A 12,401-nucleotide genomic window follows, 5' to 3' on the forward strand; every position below is an offset into this window, starting at 1 on the left:
GGTATACCAAACAGGTTATCAATGATATGAGTTTACTGCTTTGAAGAATTCCATTAAATTCTAGCATATCTGAGATAGGAATATCAAATTTAGAATATTAAGATTCAGTAACCTTAAAGGTACATAATACTTTTAGGAAGGTTAAAGGGCATGGATAATAAGTGGTTGGTAAGTAGAGTCTAATAACAAAACACACAAAAATTAATACCTTAAAATTAAATCATTACTAAAATCATTTAAAAGTTAAGAGGTGGAGTTCAACTTCTGGTAAGTGGTGAAGCAATTCTTATTGGATGCATATCTATACTAATAAAAGGGAAATATGCTAATTAGACCGGGAGACCTTCCAGGAGACCTTCCGGACTTCCTTCTGGACAAAACCATGGTGGTGGGGCCAAGGCAGAGGCGGTTAGGAGCGATCAGGCCGGTAGGAGAGGGCAGTTGGAGGCGATCAGGCTGGGGGAGTAGTTGGGGGCGATCAGGCCAGTGAGGGGGCAGTTAGACGTGATCAGGCTGGAAGGGGGGAAAGTTGGGGGTGATCAGGCCAGCAGGCAGAGTGGTTAGGGGCGATCAGGCAGGCAGGCAAGTGGTTAGGAGCCAGCGGTCCCGGATTGCGAGAGGGATGTCTGACTGCTGTCGGACATCCCCTGAGGGGTCCCAGATTGGAGAGGGTGCAGGCCGGGCTGAGGGACACCGCCCCCCGTGTACGAATTTAGTGCACGGGGCCACTAGTCCTAATATATAAAAACTCAGGGTCCGTAACATCCAAAACGACCGAAGGCTTGACTGACCAGAAATCAGTGCTGGGTTGCCGTGGTGACCCAGCACTGACTGCCACTGCTGCGGGCGCCCCGACCCAGCACTGACTGCCCAGCTGGCTGCGGATCAGGCCCAAAGAGAGAAGCAGGGTCTGATCCGTAACCTCCGTGGCAACTGTTGATCAGCCCTTGCCTCTCTCTTTCACTCCAGGCCTGGCCAGCAGCCGCACCTCTCTTTCTCTCGGGCCTCCTAATCAGTGCTGCCTCTCTGATCAGGCCCGTTGATAGGCCCGGAGACGCTGACTGGCATAGAAACAGACCAATCAGAACCAAATCTGGGTGAACTGTGAGGAGCCAATGGCTGCCTAGGAGGCGGAGCTTTTGACCCTGAGTGGCATAGAAACCGACCAATCAGAACCAAATCTGGGTGAACTGCGAAGGCAGAACCTAAGGTGGAGGCTTAGGAGGGGTTTTAAGGGCAACAGCTGTTTGGTGTAAGGTATAAGAAAGCAATTCAACCTTTTAATGACTGGTTTGGCAGTATAGTGCATATGGCTGGCTATCAGTCCAGATATAGAGATTATGTATTTTTGTCTGCCAAGAGCATCTCCTCCTGATGAAAAAGCTCCCCCCGCCATTTAAACAATCCTATCTTATATAATCTATCTATACTACTAAAAGGGTAATATGCTAATTAAACCAGGTCAACAGGCCATCATCCGGATGTCAGACTTCCTTCCGGACAAAGCCATGGTGGTGGGGGCCGAGGCAGAGGCCATTAGGGGCGATCAGGCCGGCAGGGGAGGACAGTTGGGGGCAAGATCAGGCTAGCAGGGGAGGGCAGTTAGGGGCGATCAGGCTGGCAGGGGAGGGCAGTTGGGGGCAAGATTAGGCCAGCAGGGGAGGGCAGTTAGGGGCGATCAGGCAGGCAGAGGCAGTTAGGGGCAATCAGGCCAGTGGGGAGAGCAGTTAGGGATGAGATCAGGCCAGCAGGTAAGGGCCGTTGGGGGTGAGATCAGGCCAGCAGGGGAGGGCAGTTGGAGGCAAGATCAGGCCGGCGGGGGAGGGCAGTTAGGGGTGATCAGGCAGTAGAGGCAGTTGGAGGCGAGATCAGGCTGGCAGGGGAGAGCAGTTGGGGACGAGATCAGGCAGGCAGGCAGGTAGGTAAGCGGTTGGGAGCTAGTGGTTCCAGATTGCAAGAGGGATCCCCAATTGGAGAGGGTGCAGGCTAGGCTGAGGGAACACCACCAGTCCGTCCTGTGCATGAATTTTGTGCATCGGGCCACTAGTCTATATATATAAAAGCCCAGCGACAGAATGGCAGTCACTATGATGTGCACTGACCACCAGGAGGCAGACGCCCAATGCAGGATCTGTGCCTTGGTGGTCAGTGCGCTCCCACAGTGGGCTGATCCCCGCAGGCCACAACCCCACCAGTGCACGAATCTGTGCACTGGGCCTCTAATATAATTATAAACTTGAGTAAAAATGTATACAAAACAACTACTTGAAGGCTCTGGAGAGCAATCAAAATCAGGCATAAGCCCTGGCGGTGAGGATCAGTTGGTTGAGCATTAGCCTATACACCGAAAGGTTGCTGGTTCGATTCCCAGTCAGGATACATGCGGGCCTGATCCCTGGTAGGGGACATGTAGGAGGTAGCCAATTGATGTTCTGCTCTCACATCGATGTCTCTGTTTCCCTCCCTCCCTTCCTTCCTCCATCTCACTCTGTCCCTGTCCCTTCCTCTCTTTCTAAAAATCTTAAAAAAATAATCTGGCATAAATTGGAAGGGAGTTCACATGAGGGAAAACAGAAAGTACTGCTTTGAGCTTCCTACTTTCTATACCTTTTAAGCTGAGGGAAGGCTTTATTCTGACTATGCAGATCAGTTCAAATCTAGATAGAAATCTATTGTCTTATTAGTTCAGAAAAATAAGGACAGAGTTCAAGATGACCACAGCATCTAGAACAGTGCTGTCCAATAGAATTTTTTGCAATAATTGTCTATCCAATACAGTATCCCTGGACATATGTGAGTATTCATGTTTAAATGGAGACTAATTAAAATTAAAAATTCAATTTCTCAGGTGCACCACCCACACTTCAAGTCCTCAACAGCTTCATGTGACAAGTGGCTACCATTGTGAAACATTTTCAACACCACAAAAAGTTCTATTGGACAGCAGAAATCTAAAAGTAAAGGGGAGAAATCCCAGAAATGAAGTATGGAAGGGGAGCCTTATATTCTGCATATTCACTCTGTGCAAATCTCTAAAATATGTACATGTGGGGAGGATTCTGAGCAGACCAGTTAATGCTAAAAGAATAGAATAGATTTCTGCTGATGCTACCTACTCACTATATGTATTTTCAAAATACATATGACTAGTTAAAGGAAAATTCATAACATTGTATATAGGGTCTAAAGAATATGTAAATGTAGCATATGAAAATTACAGCATAAAGAATAAGTATCAGGGATAAATGAAACTATATTTGAGCAAAGTTCCTTTGACAAGAAATTATACAGTTTCAACCCAAAGTGTATTGTGAAAAGTTAAAGATGTAACTGCAATCTCTAGAACAACTGCTTTAAAACACCCTCCCACCACCACCATCACCATACACAAGGATGTTAACTAAAAAGCTAATACAAGAACTAAAATGAAATTCTATTCATGTCATAAAGAACATTAATGATGAAAGTTGCTTTTATGGTTCAAGAAAATATCAGCCCTGGCTGGTGTGGATCAATTGGCTGAGCGTCGTCCCATGCACCAAAAGTTGCTGGTTTGATTTGTGGTCAAGCCACATGCACGGGTTGCAGGCGTGATTCTCAGTAGAGGTGTGCAGGAGGCAGTTGATCGATGTTTCTCTCTCACATCTATGTTCCTCCCTCCCTCCTTCCTTTCCTCCTTCTCCCTCCCTCTCTCTAAAATATAAATAAAACATTAAAAAAAAGAAAATATCAGATTCCGGATAAGGTGGTGGAGCAGGTAAATGCGGGACTAGCCTCCTCCCACGACCACATCAAAATACAATTAAACTACAGAACCATCATCACTGAGAACCACCTAAAGACTAGCTAAACAGAAGTCCTATAACTAAGGATATACAGAAGAATTCAGGTCCAGAGATTAGTAGGAGGGGCAGAGATGTGGAAATTGGCAGGTCCCACTCCCATGTGCGGTGCTTAAAACTTGAAAGGGAAACCTTGGCTGCAAAGTTCTTCCCCAAGGAGCAAGTGTTCCCAGCCCCACACCAATAGCTCCAGTGCCTGAAAGAGAAGTCTGCGTAACTCCTGGCTGTAAAGACCCACAGGGATTGTGGCTGAGTAAGATGGAGGGCTGCTCGAGTCTCAGGTGTTCCTCTTAAAAAACCTGCTCACAGACTTACTAAGACTCACTCACTCTAACCTGCAGTACTGGGGCAGCAGCTTGAAAGATGCCAGAGACATAGGGGAGGAACTGAATTGACCAGCTTCATGATGAGGGCTGGAGGGGCAGCTTCCTCCCAGACAGAAGTGCTGGCAGAAGCCACTGTTCCTTTGCTGAGCCCTTCCCTTGCATGAACAGATGAGAATCATATCTGAGTCTCCATTAACCTGGCTAACATTGTTCTCCCATCCCCATTCCCAGAGGATCCACCCCACCCAACTTGTAGGCCTAGCCTAAGTCACTTCTAGTGGCTTTTCCCTACCAAGAGCTCATGCTGTGAATAAAAAATCTCAGAAGTTCACAAACCCCAAATAAGCAGCCCCAACTCAGAAACTAGTGGCAGCAAGCCTCAATTCACAGCTTAGCCTCTCCCAGGCACCTCCACGCCCAGAAAAAGAAGCAACCATCTGCAGATCATTTTGTAGCTTCTACTAGGTCAGGTGGGCCCACGCAGGGCATAGGCTGCAGCTGGCCTTGGCCTACACCTCCCAAGAGGCCCCCCAACAAAGAAACCGAGTAGACAGCTTCAGATACCACCACCCAACCACCTCCACAAATGACACTCCAAAGGCAGAATCGGCAGGCACCAGAGCTCAGTTAAAGCAAAAGCAAACCCTGCTCCACAGGGTCAACCCCCACACAACAACAACACCTCTCCTGTAGTCATGGCCAGTCCTCACAACCAATCAGCCTGAGGGTCAATCCCTTTCACTGAAATACCAACAGCAATCAAGTCTCAACTACAACAGGAAGGCACACATAACCTACACAAAGGGATACATCTAGAGCACCAGGCTCAGGTAATAGGGAGATTGTGCAACTGGATATCCCAGGATACATACTACATAAGGCCACATTGTGACAATTATATCTAATATATAGAAAAAAATACAGGAAGGTAGCCAAAATGAGACAAAGACACATTTCCTAAATGAAAGAACAGAACAAAACTCCAGAAAAGTAATAAACAAAATAGAGACAAACAATCTACCAGATGCAGAGTTCAAACCACTGGCTATAAGGCTGCTCAATGATTTTAATTAAAAAAAAAAAAATAGGGGCCCAGATGGCCTGGCTCAATGGTTGAGCATCGACCTATGAACCAGAGGATCACATTTCGATTCTCGGTCAGGGCACATGCCTGGGTTGTGGGCTTGATCCCTAGTAAGGGGTGTGCAGGAGGCAGCCAATCAATGATTCTCTCTCATCATTGATGTTTCTATCTCTTTCTCCTTCTCCGTTCCTCTCTGAAATCAATTATATATATATGTATATATATACACACACACATATATATATACATATATATATATATATACATATATATAAAACAAACAGGAAACACAAAAATGGACATAGAAAACATAAACAAGAACCAGTCAGAAATGAAGACTATAATAACTGAAATGAAGACTACATTAAAGGGCTGTCTGTCATGGCTCAGTGGCTGAGAGTCTACCTATGAACCAGGAAGTCACGGTTCAATTCCAGTTCAGGGCACATGCCCCAGTTGTGGGCTCAATCTCCAGTAGGGAGTGTGCAGGAGGCAGCAGATCAATGATCCTTTCTCATCACTGATGTTTCTGTCTTTCCCTCTAATGTTCCTCTCTGAAATCAATCCTATCTAATAAAAGAGTAATATGCAAATTAACCATCACTCCACTATACCCACAAGCCATGCCCACCAGCCAATCAGGAGCAAGTATGCAAATTAACCCAACCAAGATGGCTGCAGCCACCGAGCCAGCAGGAGGCTTGTGTTGCCCTGGCAATGGAGGAAACCAAGCTTTCCGCACACCCTGGCCAGCCCTGGCCTCCACTCAAGGCCACAAAGTTTCAATTGTAGAAGATAAATAAATCCCAGATACCAGGGCCTCTGCTTGGGTCGCCAGGGGGCGTGGCCAGCCTGCAAACCACCACAGGCCCCTCACCCAGGCCGCCCCATGCCCCAAGGAAACCCCCACCCTGATCCAGGACACCCTTAAGGGCAAACCAGCTGGCCCCCACCCGTGCACCAGGCCTCTATCCTATCTAATAAAAGAGTAATGTGCAAATTGACCATCACTCCAACACACAAGATGGCTGCCCCCATGTGGTCAAAGATGGCTGCCCCCATGTGGACACAAGATGGCTGCCACAAGATGGCCAGCAGGGGAGAGCAGTTGGGAGGGAGCAGGCCTGCAAGGGAGGGCAGTTGTGGGCAATCAGGCCAACAGGGGAGGGACCAGGCCTGCAAGGGAGGGCAGTTGGGGGCGATCAAGCCTGCAGGGGAGGCAGTTAGGGGTGACCAGGCCAGCAGAGGAGGGAAGTTGGGGGCGACCGGGCCTGCAGGAAAGGGTAGTTTGGGGGGACCCAGGCCTGCCGGGGAGAGCAGTTGAGGGGGACCAGGCCTGCAGGGGAGGCAGTTAGGGGCAAACAGGCTGGCAGGGGAGCAGTTAGGCATCAATCAGGCTGGCAGGGGAGTGGTTAGGGGGTCATCAGGCTGGCAGGCTGAAGCGGTTAGGGGCAATCAGGAAGGCCAGCAGTCCTGGATTGTGAGAGGGATGTCTGACTGCCCGTTTAGGCCTGATCCCTACCTGGACATCCCTCGAGGGGTCCCAGATTGGAGAAGGTACAGGCTGGGCTGAGGGACACACACCCCTGTGCATGAATTTCGTGCACAGGGCCTCTAGTCTATATATATAAAACCCCAATATGCAAATAGACCGAAAAGCAGAACAACCGAATAACCGGTTGCTATGATATTTGCTGACCTCCAGGGGGGGGGCACGTGGAACATGCCAGGCGTTGGCCGCAGCAGGGTGGTGGAGCAGGTGAGCGGGGGTGCCAGACCAAGGCAGGGCGCTGGTCGCTGTCATTGGGGTGAGCCTCTAGTAGTTAATGAAAATTATTTGCTTCCGCGCACCACGGTCCCACCCGGCCCTCGCACCTGCTGCCGGCACCCAGCGTCGGCCCTGATCACTTGGCACCTTCAGCAGATGTGAGTGGCCGCTGCCAGCCCCGATCACCCCTCAGGGCTTCTCCACATCCCTCTGCTCCTGAGGGTCGATTGGGGCCGGCAGCCACATCTCACACCCGCAGCCAGCACCAGAGCTGCCACTCGCCCCGCTGCCGGTGCCCCGCACCGGTCCCGCTCACTCGGCGCCATCAGCAGGTGCGAGTGGTGGCTGCCAGCCTCGATTGCCCATGAGGGCTTCTCCGCCTACCCCTGCTCCTAAGGGGCGATCAGGGTAGCAGCCGCCACTCACACCCGCTGCAGGTGCTAGCCCCAATGGCTCTGCGCCATCAATGGGTGCAAGCTGAGCCAGTGTGGTAAGCGCGTGGGAGCAGTGGCGGTGGAGGAGGAGGCGGGGCTGCGGCAGGGAGGGTTCGGGGGGGGGGCGTGGCAGGAGCCAGGCGGGGCCGCGGAGGATGGTCCGAGAACCGCCCCTGTGCCCACTGCAGCCTCACTGCCCACAGTTCCTTTCAAGGTGCACGAATTCATGCACTGTGGCCCTAGTTTATAATAATAAAAGCATAATATGCTAATTAGACTGGCCATCCTTCTGGATGTCCTTCTGGATGACCTTCTGGACGAAGCTGGGGCTGTGAGGGAAGCCTGGGTCCTGGGTGCCTACAGGTGGCCAGAGGGAAGCCCAGGTCCCAGGTGCCTGTTGGTGGCCAGAAGGAAGCCCAGGTCCCAGGTGCTAGAGGGAAGCCGGTGCCGGCAGCCGTGGGAAGGAAGGCCTACTTTTTCACGAATTTCGTGCATTGGGCCTCTAGTTTAAAAATAAATAAGTAAGTATCAAAACAGTCACCTCTGAAGGGTGAGGGAAAGGCTGCCAGGGAAGAGGCATAAGGGCATTTAATGAGATACTGGAAATGTTCTCATAGCTTAATAAAGTTCTGATTGAGTAAATTACTTTGGCAAAACTCATTCAACCCCGGCTGGTATGCTCAATGGTTAGAGCATCAGCCTGCACTCTCAAAGGGTCTCAGGTTCGATTCCTGGCTCCAGTCAGGACACATGTGAGTAGCAAACAATCCATGTGTTTCACATCAATGTCTTCCTCTCTTTCTCTCCCCCTCCCTTCCTTTCAATCTCTCTAAAAACCAATGGAAAGAAATATCCTTGGGTGAGGATTAAAAAAACAACAACAACAAAACAAAACCTCCTCCAATGAATGATACAATGATAATTTATACTTTTCACTGTATGTAAATTTTACCATAAGGAAAAACAAAACATACAGATATTGGAACTTTAATGAAATGGGTACTGAAATGTTTACAAGTGAAGCATACTAATGTCTGTAACTTATTTTGTGATGAATAAAATTAAAATAGATTGGGAGGGGAATGACTAGATGAACATATGTTAAAGCAAATGCTATAAAATTCAAGAAACTGGACAGTGATTATGTGTGCATTCATTGTATAATTCTTTCAACTTTTCTGTGCAATTGAAAAATTGTATAACATGTTGGAGAAAGTTGACAATGGTTTGTATGTCTTTCACATGTATAAAATAATAAAGCATATAAAATATAGATTATTGCAAAATTTTATCTTATAACTGTAGGAAATCAGCCTCTGTGATCCATCTCTAGCACAGTCAACTTTTAATGAAAATAGTTACTGAATTTCCCCAGGGAAAACAGAATGTGGGGAGGCGGGAATAGGATTTAAGAACAAAGAACTTTGGACATGAGCCAGCATCATAGTGGAAACCTCCTAGGCGCCATGACAGTGGTAGGTGGAGGCAACTAGAAAAGGCCTCAGCCCAATTTTTTTAAATGGCCCAATGGGAGATGATAAGACCTAGGCGATGTATGAGGAAACAGGTGAACCCATAGTACTCAGCCAATGAGGAACTGGAAAAGGGACTGAATAAATAGGCTTTGATAGCTACTCTATATGTGCCTGTACAACCGGAGGGACACCCGCTCTCGAGAACATATTAAAAGTCTCATTTTTGCCATATTTCTGTCTCTGAGTCCATTATTTGAATTCAGACAGGCGAGCATTTCTCACATAACTCTAAAATTGGTAGAATCAACTGGAATTTTCCATGTAAATAATTTCATAATCTGCAAACATGGGTAGTCATATTTCTTTCTTTCTAATTTCATGCCTTTTACTAATTTTCCACTGTTTTTATGCTTCATTGCAATGCATGGGTCCTCTAGCACAACACTGAATGTAAACAGGCATCCTTGCTTTGTTCCAAGTCTCTGTGGTAAAAGGTTAAGTATGACAGTTAGATATGACTTTAGCTATAGGTTTTTCCATGGATGCTCTTTTCTTGTGATGAAAAGTTTATAGATCTCTCTTAGCAACTTTCAAATATACAATACAGTATTATTAGAACTACTAGAGGCCTGGTGGGGTCCCTCAGCCTGGCCTGTGCCCTCTCACAATCCAGGACCCCTCGAGGGATGATATAGTAGTGTGTGAAGTGGGAGGCAGCTGGGGAGGAGCCCAAGCCTGGGCCCGGGCGCTGCTCCCACTCATCCTGGCCCTGCTGCGCCTGCCACAGCTCGGTAGCACTACCACGGGGAGGCGGGAGAGGTTCACACCGCTGCAGCTGTGCTCGCAAGCCATGAGCCCGGCATGTGGAGCACATCTGTCAGCTGAGCGGCACTCCCACTGTGAGAGTGTACTGACCACCAGGGGGCAGCTCCTGCATTGAGTGTCTTCCCCCTGGTGGACAGTGCATGTCATAGCGACCAGTCAAACGATCAACCGGACCGGTTGCTTAGAGTTTTATACACTGAGTGGCCAGATTATTATGACCACCTGACTTTTGTAGGCAAATTAGCCGTACACTGCATCGCATGGATATGGAACTATGTCTGAATAGCACAACATACCTAAGTATCATTGCTGATCAAGTTCATCCTATCATGTTGATGGCGTAGCCCAATGGAGATGGCTTCTTCCAACAAGACAATGCGCCATGCCACGGTGCTTGTATTGTGCAGGAGTGGTTTCAAGAACATGAGGGAGACTTTACCTTGCTTAGGTGGCCCCCACAATCACCAGATCTCAATCCAATTGAGCATTTGTGGGACGAAGTTAAAAGAGCCATCAGATCTCACAGAACTGGACAGTGCTATTCATTAGGTATAGTGTCAGATTCCTCGCATCACCTTTCAACATCTTGTGGAGTCAATGCCAAGAAGAATCGCTGCAGTATTGAAGGCAAAAGGTGGCCCAACGAAGTACTGATGGAGTGGTCATAATAATCTGGCCACTCAGTGTACATATAGACTAGAGGCCTGGTGCATGAAATTCATGCACTCGGAGGGGGTGTCCCTTCAGTCTGGCCTGTGCCTGCTTGCAGTCCAGGATCCCTTGGGGATGTCAGATATCCCTCTCGCAGTCCAAGGCTTTCGCAGTCCAGGACCCCTCACTCCTTACCACCTGCCTGCAGTGGAGGCGGGAGAGGCTCCCGCCTCTGCCACTGCGCTCACCAGCTGTGAGCCCGGCTTCTGGCTGAACGGGGCTCCCCCTGTGGGAGCGCACTGGCCACCAAGGGGCAGCTCCTGCGTTGAGCGTCTGGCCCCTAGTGGTCAGTGTGCGTCATAGCAACCAGTCATTCCATCATTTGGTTGAGTTGCATATTAGGGTTTTATTATACAGGACTAGAGGCCCAGTGCACGAAATTCGTGCATGGGGTAGGGGGCCCCTCAGCCCGGCCTATTTCCTCTCATAATCCGGAAGCCAGATGTGAGCCAGATGCTGGTCGGGGGCACTTCCCGCATTGAGCGTCTTCCCCTGATGGTCAGTGCACGTCATAGCAACCAGTCATTCCGCCAGTTGGTCGATTTGCATAGTAGGGTTTTATTACAGGAAAGTCACCAAGCTATACATGAAGTCTCCAGGACTTATTTAATTATTATTTTTTAACTAGAGGCCCGGTGCACGAAATTCGTGCACAGGTGTGTGTGTGTGTGTGTGTGTGTGTGTGTGTGTGTGTGTGTGTCCCTCAGCCCAGCCTGCACTCTCTCCAATCTGGGACCCCTCGAGGGATGTCTGACTGCCCGTTTAGGCCCGATCCCGGTCGGACATCCCTCTCACAATCCAGGACTCCTGGCTCCCAACCGCTTGCCTGCCTGCCTGCCTGCCTGACTGCCCCTAACCGCTTCTGCCTGCCAGCCTCATCACCCCCTAACCACTCCCCTGCCAGCTTGATCAACACCTAACTGTTCCCCTGCCAGCCCAACTGCCCCTAACTGCCCTCCCCTGCCAGCCTCATTACCCCTAACTGCCCTCCCTTGCTGGCCTGGTTGCCCCTAACTGTCCTCCCCTGTAGGCCTGGTCACCCCCAACTGCCCTCTCCTGCTGGCCTGGTCACCCCTAACTGTCCTCCCTTGCCAGTCTGGTCCCCTCCAACTGCCCTCCCCTACTGGCCTGGTTGCCCTCAACTGCCCAGCCCTGCAGGTCTGGTCACTCCTAACTGTCCTCCCCTGCAGGCCTGGTCGTCCCCAACTGCCCTCCCCTGCTGTCCCGGTCATCCCTAACTTCCCTCCCTTGCCAGCCTGGTCACCCCTAACTGCCCTCCCCTGCTGGCCTGGTTGCCCTCAACTGCCCTCCCCTGCAGGCCTGGTCACCCCTAACTGCCCTCTCATGCCGGCCTGGTTGCCCCCAACTGCCCTCCCTGCCGGCCTGGTTGTCCCCAACTGCCCTCCCCTGCAGGCCTGGTCACCCCTAAGTGCCCTCCCCTGCCGGCCTGGTTGCCCCCAACTGCCCTCCCCTGCTGTCCTAGTCACCCCTAACTTCCCTCCCATGCCACTCTGGTAGCCCCTAACTGCCCTCCCCTGCAGGCCTGGTTGCCCCCAACTGCCCTCCCCTGCTGGCCCCATCACCCCTAACTGCCCTCCTTGCCAGCATGGTCACCCCTAACTGCCCTCCCATGCCGACCTGGTCGCCCTCAACTGCCCTCCCCTGCTGGCCCGGTCCCCCCGCAACTGCCCTCCCTTGCTGGCCTGATCGCCCACAACTGCCCTCCCCTGCCAGCCATCTTGTGTCCACATGGGGGCAGCCATCTTTGACCACATTGGGGTGGCCATCTTGTGTGTTGGAGTGATGGTCAATTTGCATATTACCTCTTTATTATTAGGATACTTTTATTGACTTCAGAAAGGAAGGAAAAGGGAGAGATAGAAACATCAATGATGAGAGAGAATCATTGATTGGCTGCCTCCTGCACGACTCCCAC

The 12,401-nt window shown here is 50.1% G+C and overlaps 1 protein-coding gene across 20 annotated transcripts in view; it reads right to left on the reverse strand.

Moving 5' to 3' along the window:
* The window catches only part of WNK1 (WNK lysine deficient protein kinase 1), a 157,837-nt gene that overhangs the window by 81,502 nt on the left and 63,934 nt on the right, over positions 1–12,401 (reverse strand). The gene's annotated exons all lie outside the window — the stretch shown is intronic.

Source organism: Plecotus auritus (genome assembly GCF_963455305.1).
Source record: "Plecotus auritus genome assembly, chromosome: 3".
Classification (NCBI taxonomy): domain Eukaryota; kingdom Metazoa; phylum Chordata; class Mammalia; order Chiroptera; family Vespertilionidae; genus Plecotus; species Plecotus auritus.